This window comes from Rutidosis leptorrhynchoides, chromosome 1 (assembly GCF_046630445.1).
Source record: "Rutidosis leptorrhynchoides isolate AG116_Rl617_1_P2 chromosome 1, CSIRO_AGI_Rlap_v1, whole genome shotgun sequence".
Classification (NCBI taxonomy): domain Eukaryota; kingdom Viridiplantae; phylum Streptophyta; class Magnoliopsida; order Asterales; family Asteraceae; genus Rutidosis; species Rutidosis leptorrhynchoides.
The window spans coordinates 561258836-561267272 of record NC_092333.1 but is presented as its reverse complement, the minus strand read 5'-3'; the positions used below and the strand labels follow the sequence as shown (position 1 = coordinate 561267272).

The window sequence follows — 8437 nt, the reverse complement described above, 5'->3', positions numbered from 1 at the left end:
ATAACCCTTCACCGGTGTTTGCAAAATGCTTTTGTGGATTTTGTGGGTTTCAGATTTGAAAATTTTAGCTCAAAACTTGCGGTTTTGTGTCACCCACTTGCTAACCTTGTATTAGGAAAGCAACACGTCCAGTATACTTGCTCCGTATATTACCTTTTGGTAAACTACCGTCCGGTTGTAAAGGAAAGCGATGAATAAGCAAATGTTAAGGCAATGTCCCATGACATGCAGATAATTATGGTCAAAAACGTGTCGGATGCAATTACTATCCTTTGTAGGAGAAATAGTAAAGATCACCCTATAATTTTTCGGTGTGGCACAAGGTCCTGTCATCGACCATGCTATGTAACCACCGTTCTTACGGTTGACACCTGATTTAATTCAGGTGACCTAATGAATTTCAGGTGAATTCCTAGGATTTTACGTTCAATGGTAATGAACGCATTGAAAATGAGTTTTCAGAAAACAAATCGGTTTTAATTTGATCAAAATATTTTCTCGTTCAAGCTCGAGTTTAGATATCATTGAATTCCATGAGTTTGTAATTCTCAATCTTTAAAGTCAATCACAAGGATTGAGTAATATCAGTCTTAAAAGCTGATTTTTGATCTTTAAGGAGATTATCCTTTCTGGAGGTCTGATTCATTAGTCTTATTAAGCTAATTTGCACGGCGCTCTCCCCATTTTACGAGACAGATCCTCTCATGGTTAGGATAAGTCTGACCACATGGCGACCCTGTTTGATGCTGAGGTCCGTGGATTTCCTGCTGATTTTAGAGATGACTTTTCTAGATTTTTCGTCAACCTACAGCTGGTCTGGACGACAACTTCCTGACCTAAATCAAGAAGCGCGTATCTTTTTCGGAAGACTTTACTTCCTTTTAATGATGGAATTGATTCATTGTGTAGATCCATCTTTCTTTCAAATATATTACAGTAAATCGGGTAAAACTGATTAGTTTAGTCCAAAGCAAAAGTACCTGCAATAATCTTGTACAAAATATGTGATATATGTTTTAAAGAACTTGGTGCATTCTTCCCACACTTAGCTTTTATTTATTCTTTTCTTTGCTTTTTTATTCTCTTCTATTCCATTTTAAATGAATTCAAGCGTTTTGGGTTGTTTCTCAATTTATGTCCTTTCCGAGGTAACAATAATTTCGGTATTATCACCTAGTTTTATCGTTAATAAATATGTATAAACATGATTTTGAATTCATTTAATTGAAAATTTTTCAAATTTTCACAAAATTTGGAAATTAAAATAAGTGTAAACCCGAGAGAATTTATAACCCTTCCCCACACTTGAGATCATGCAATGCCCTCATTTGCATGAAATCGGACTATAATTATAAATTCATGAGGGTGATTAGTGTAGAAAAGTGATTAAAAATACCGAGTTTGCAAACATTTGATATTTTGCGTCTTGTCGTCAAAATTAGTAGCTTTTGCTGAACTTAATGTCAGTCTTTGAAAATGCGCTCTTTTACCCTGTTTTGTACATAAGATAAACTACAGACATATAATATATATATATATATATATATATATATATATATATATATATATATATATATATATATATATATATATATATATATTATAAAATATTTATTTATTAAAACAATTTAAATGAATAATTTTTTTAAAATTTTGTTTCCTTTTACGGTAGTTTCGGTACGTTTACCTAGTCCGTCCCTTGACAAAATTTAAAATTTGTCATTTTTAAAGCGATTGTTTTAAAAGCAAAGATTTTTGGGTTTTTTATTTTTATTTTTTTGTATACTTTAGATCAATAAAATTAAAAATAATGATAACAAAATTTTTCGCCCCGCCCTCGGGTAAAGCAATTTCGATTCTATGATCTAGTCTTTAACTTACGACGAATTTTAGAAATCATTTTTTAAACTTAATGAAATAAAGTAAATTTTGTTTTTAAATTCACACAAAACTTAAATTTAAAAAGCGTATTAATTTCATACAAAACCTACAAAACCTACAAAACAAAAATTCAGAATGGGGGGAGAAAACTAGTTCTTTAGTGTCTGCTAGTGGAAAAGACCAATCGGATTCCATTCTCGAAACTACACGAGAACAGAACAACTAACTCTAGACAGCGTTTTCTTTTTAGAACATTTGAATCTCCCCACACTTAGGTAGCTGTGGTGTCGAAATTGTGATTAACTTCATTGTCAATTTCTCTTGGACCATAATCAACTTGCATATCTGTGACTTTTGCTTTAAGCCATTGGTCAGATTCCTGTGTAATATTCACAAATTCAACTAGTTTTGCCTTTTCTTTAGGCGATAGATTGGATACTAACCGGTTACATAACTTAAAGTTCCCCTTGGTTCTAGCATCGCGAATCCGTTTAATAAGTTTCTTCATTGAACTATTAATAACGGGGTCATTTAATTTTGTATCAACAACGGGGTTCTTTGTTATCAAGTCATCATTAGGTGTCACTTCATCTTCCCCACACTTAGGCGTTTTATTATTGTTAAGCACTACAGTTGGAGTTAGTAAAACAATATGCTTCTTACCAATCGTTTTTATTGGTTCAACGGTTTTGGTTGGTGGAGATTTAGACTTTCGACTCACAAAGGTGATCGATTTTTCACCATCACTAAGTGTCATTCTACCCTCTCTTACATTAATGAATGCCTCGGTGGACGCTAAGAATGGTCGTCCTAAAATTAGAGGAACGTTTGGGTCCTCTTCTATGTCAATGACAATAAATTCGACTAGAAAGGTTAAATTACCCACTTGAACGGGTAGGTTGTCAGCAATTCCAACTGGGTGCCTAATGGTTTGATCAAAGAGTCGAACACTCATCTCTGTTGGACTTAACTCACCTACTCCTAATCTCTTATATAATGAAAGAGGCATAATACTCACACTCGCACCTAAATCTGCTAGTGCATCATACATGACACAATTACTAAGTAGGCAAGGAACAATAAATTCACCCGGATCACCCAACCTTGGTAGAGGTTTTGGTGGAACTGTCTTCACCGGGTTTACTTTTACGGTTTTTGTTTCTTGCACTTTCTTATTCTTCTTCTTCTTTCCAGAGGTATCACAAACTTTATTACCTATCACTTGCTCATACTCAACTCCTTTTCTTGGAAACGGGATGGGTGGTCTGTATGGTGCCACCACTGGCTTTACATACTCGGGTGGTGGTGGTGGTGTTGTAACTTCTTCATTGTTACTCACATCTAAAACCTTCCCATCTTCTGATGATGGTTTTTCAGAATTTGTTGACACCATATTAACATTCTCATTTCGAGGATTTACTTCAGTATTACTCGGTAGCTTTCCTTGTTCCCTCTCACTCATCATGCTAGCAAGAGTACCTATGTGTTTTTTTAGATTCAAAATGGAAGCTTGTTGAGTTCTTAATGACTGATCAAACCACTCATTTGTTTGGGTTTGAGATGTAATAAATTGTGTTTGAGATTCCATTAGCTTTGCCATCATTTCTTCCAGATTTGGCTTCTTCTCTTCGATTTGTTGTGGTGGTTTATACAAGCCAGGTCTTTGTTGATTGAAAATGTTGTTTTGAGTTGGTTGGTTATTCGGACCTTGTTGGTTGTACGAGTTATTGTTGGGTCCATTTGGATTGTAAAGAATGTTTTGATTTCGATTGAAGTTTGGCCTTGGCGGTTGATAATTATTTTGATAATTATTTCCCGGCCTTTGGTTCATGTAGGAAACATTCTCACGTTGTTCCATCGTTTGCTCGATGTGACAATCTTTCGTTAAGTGTGGTTCACCGCATTGCTCACAACTGATTCGTATTGCGTGAATATCTTTATTCATCTTTTCCATTCGTCTCTCGAAAGCATATATTTTTGCAGAAATGGAATCAAAGTCATGGCTAGAATCGGCTCTAGCCGCTTTAAATGAACGAAAAATATCTTTTTCTTGGTGCCACTCATGTGAGTGGGAGGCTGTGTTATCAATAATTTTGTGAGCTTCAGTTGCGGTTTTCTTTATAATGGAACCACCAGCTGCTATGTCGATGTCTTTTCGTGTAGCAACGTCGACACCTTGGTAGAATATTTGCACTATTTGATAAGTATCTAAACCGTGTTGAGGACATCCTCTCAACAACTTTCCGAATCTTGTCCACGCCTCATATAATATTTCATTTGACTTTTGCGTGAACGTAACAATTTCTCCTTGAAGTCTCACGGCTTTAGATGCCAGAAAGAATCTTTTAAGAAATTTTTCAACTAAAACATCCCATGTATCAATCGCCCCTTCAGGTAACGATTCTAACTAATCTTTGGCTTCTCCCTTTAAAGTCCAGGGAAACAACATGAGATAGATATGTTCATCCTCAACTTCTCTGATTTTAAATAGAGTACAGATCCTATTAAAGGTTCGAAGATGTTCGTTTGGATCTTCTTTTGACGTACCACTATATTGGCATTGATTAGTTACCATGTGAAAGATTTGTCCTTTGATTTCATAATTTGGCGCATTAATGTCTGGCTTAATAATGGTGTGACCTTGGCCAGTGTGTGTGGCTCTCATTCGGTCTTCCATACTTAGAGGTTCCGTTATTTTCATATTTGAATTTGTTGAATACGAATCACTAGAGGATTCTGATTTAACGGTTTGTGGTTCAGGAGGAATGATTATTGGTTCAGGATCTTGGAATTGTCCTTGAATATCCTCCGGGTTCTCAATTGTGAGGTCGGGTTCAAAAAATGGATTATCGAAAATTTGAATTGGAGTACTTGTTCGACTAGATGATGACTCTAAAGAAAAATCAACGGCGACAATATTGGCTAGATGTCTTGATCGAGTTACAGGTGGTGAACGTATGAAAGGTGGTGAACGTTTTGCTCGGTGCATTCACTGAATATCCTATTAGTTATAAAAGATAAAAATTATATAAGCTATCAAATTAATAGACTTTTCTGATTTTGCCCACGTTTCGAATAGCCAATAGATGTAGCAAGTAGCCAGGACCCTTTAAATCGGAATCCCACAACTCGTCACTAACAAATCCAACTATTACTACGAACCAGAAAATTTGGATGTCTATCAATTTAACCGCTTAAAATAATTTTTCGTCGAAGTTTAAAGAAGATAAAAAAAAATCTATGTCTTAAAAACTAAAGCGTAGAAATGAGAAAGAAAAAGAAGCGTGTCGAAAAACGTCAAAAAATAAAAATAAGAAAAAAACGTCGAATCTTAAAAGTCTAAAAATTAAATCTAAAAAGTTGCGTCTAAAGGTATTTAAGCTTAAAAGGCAATTCTATAAGGAATACGGCAATAACTTAAATCGGTACTAAAATCTATAACGGCGTCGCAAAATTCTAAAGTGCCTATATCTTAATTCTAAAGAAAAAGCACTTAAAGGATTTTACGGCAAAACTAAAAATCTAGAAATATAAAAATAACTATGGCAAAAACTACTTAAAACTAATTACGAACGACAAATTTTACGAAATAAACGATAAAAATATAAATTATAACTAAAATGACAAAATACAAATTTTATAAAAATATTATTTTTATATTACTATTTTATAAAAGTACTAATTTATAAAGTAATAAAACTAATTAAAACTTAAAATACAAAATTAATTAAAACTAAAACTAATTAATATTTAATTAAAACCTAATCTTAATTAATTATTAATAATAATAAAAAAACTAAAGCCCTAACTGCGTAATTAATGTTGTACTAGGTTTCAGTCTGGCAGGCTCCGCGAGTGCGGTGATTTGTGCCCGAGGTACTCCGCGACTGCGGATGTGTGCAGACTCAGATTGATTGCAGGCTTAAACACGTTCGTTTTTTTCGAAAATTTTAATTTACAAAATATTAGAAATTAAAATAAACTTATAATTTAAAATCTAAAAAATAAAAATACTTGTTAATTTTATATATAAAATCTTAAAAATATATTTTTTTTTCTTTTTATAATATTTTTAACACTTATTATAAATATAAAATATTTTTACGAAATAATAAATAAAATATTTTTTCAAAAATATAGTTTTAATAAAATATAGCGTTTTTCACCGATTCCCCGGCAGCGGCGCCAAAAACTTGATGTTAAAGCGAAGGGGTACGAAATAGTATTATTTTTTACTACGAAATACGGCGAAATATGATACAAGTTTTATTTATTTATATAGATGGATATACCTAAACCTTAGTACAACACTTATAGGCAGTGTACCTAATCGTAGAGTAGTGTAGTTTTTAGTAAGTCCGGTTCGTTCTACAGGGAGCTAGCTGAGTTTAACGCTATATATATTTTAAACTATATTTGTATAAATAAATAAATATATATATATATATATATATATATATATATATATATATATATATATATATATATATATATATATATATATATATATATATATATATATAAGTAGTATTATTATTATAAAGGGTGGTTTTACCGTTTAATGACCGGTTTGTCGATTTTAAATAAAGCGTAAAGATAAATGACGATAATATAAATGACAGAATTTAAATTGCGATAAAGTAAATTGCAGTAATTAAAATGACAGTAAATAAAGGTATGATGAAATATGAAATAAAAGTATTATGCTTATTTAAACTTCCGTAATCATGATGTTTGACGTTTTGATTTTAATTTATTTATCTGGGTTAATTGTCCTTTGTCCTAATTTATTTGATACCTATCTGGTTTTTGTCCATAATAGTCCATCGGTCATAATTATAAAATGCTCATCAAATTAACCTTATTCCCGAAGTCAAATATTCCAACTAATTAGGGATTTGAACTGTAACTAGGTTTTAATACTTTGTTTAATAATTACACCAGGTTATCGACTGCGTGTAATCCAAGGTTTTAATACTTTGTTAACAATTACACCAATTATCCTTGTATGTAATCCACCCCTGTTTTAATGAGATATGAATATTAATTTATTTACTTTGGCCATAATGAATAATCAATTACCCAATCCAATTGGTTAATTAAATGATTGTAAACGATGTCGTATAAACGTCACTAAATAGGACATTCGTAATCATTTTAATAATTATTAGATTAACTAATTTGAAGATAGGTTCGACAGGTTCCAATGAGTTGTCATTCAATTAGACAATACCCCCTACCTATTAATAGTCAAAAGTCCAATGTTCACAAGTGTCGGTCTTTTGTCCAAACCCTAATTATGGTACAAAATCCAATAACCCCGTCTTAAATATTTAGTCCAACATCACGATTACTTCGGCTCAAATAAGCATAATAATAACTTAGTTACGATACATTAATTTAAAAAGGAAGAACATAGCTTACAGTGATTATTTATCGCGTAGCGTTACACGGACAGAGTTCTGACTTTAAAACTTAAAACATTCGCTAAAATAACCTTATTATTATTAATCTTTAATTAAAATTAAAATTATAAATATAAATATAAATATCGATTGAGATATAGATTAGAAAAAGGGTGTGTTCATCGAGCAGAATTCGCGGCCTTTTATAGGCCCACTTTTCACTGTACGGCTCCGCGAGTGCAGAGATTTTGTGCTTCACAGCTCCGCGAGTGTGGAGGTCCAATTTCCAGCTCACATTATTTGGATCCTAGCTTGCCGACGGTTTTTAATATATAAATTAAATATATATATAATTTTATAGATTTAATTATATATTATATTTTATTTATGTGCATAGTTAATTTGTAATTTTAGGTCCGTTGTGTCGCGCGTTGATAGTTGACTCATGTCTCGGTTCCGAATTTTCGAACGCCTTTTCGCACGCTTAGATATCTTGTACTTTGCGTTTCGCAGCTTGTACTCTTGTCATTTTTAGGCGTTTCTCATCAATAAATTGAACCACTTGAATTATATCTTTGTTCATTTGAGCTTTTTGATCATTTGCGTCTTCAAATCGTCGATTTCTTCTTTTGTCTTCGCACTTATTTATTTAAATGAATATTACATAAAAATGGAACAATTGCAACTAAAAGTGTTACATATTGGAAGGATATTGTGCCTAAATATATGTTCATTTAGAGCACTATCAGCATGTTTATTCTCAGGTATGAAAGAAATCTTCCGTTGTGCATTTGCTCATATTAGAGATATTACTTAAAGTCATTCATGACATATTTCAAAAGATGTTGCATTCGAATCATTGAGTTCATCAAGATTATTATTAAGTCAATTATAGTTGGATATATTATGAAATGGTATGCATGCCGTCAACTTTCGATGTAATGAAAGTTTGTCTTTTAAAAACGAATGCAATTTTGTAAAATGTATCATATAGAGGTTACCTCGCGATGTAACCAAATGTAATGTATTCGTCCAGATGGATTAGGACGGGTCTCTACAGGTGGTATCAGAGCGGTGGTCTTAGCGAACCAGGTCTTGCATTAGTGTGTCTAACTAATAGATGTTTAGATGCATTAGTGAGTCTGGACTTC

General features: G+C 32.5%; 1 non-coding gene across 1 annotated transcript; it reads left to right on the top strand.

Moving 5' to 3' along the window:
• Nucleotides 1-4091: 4091 nt before the first annotated feature.
• On the top strand, nucleotides 4092-4198 carry LOC139887217 (small nucleolar RNA R71). The gene has a single exon (XR_011773056.1). It is a non-coding gene; the product is annotated as a small nucleolar RNA R71 (small nucleolar RNA).
• Nucleotides 4199-8437: the final 4239 nt, after the last annotated feature.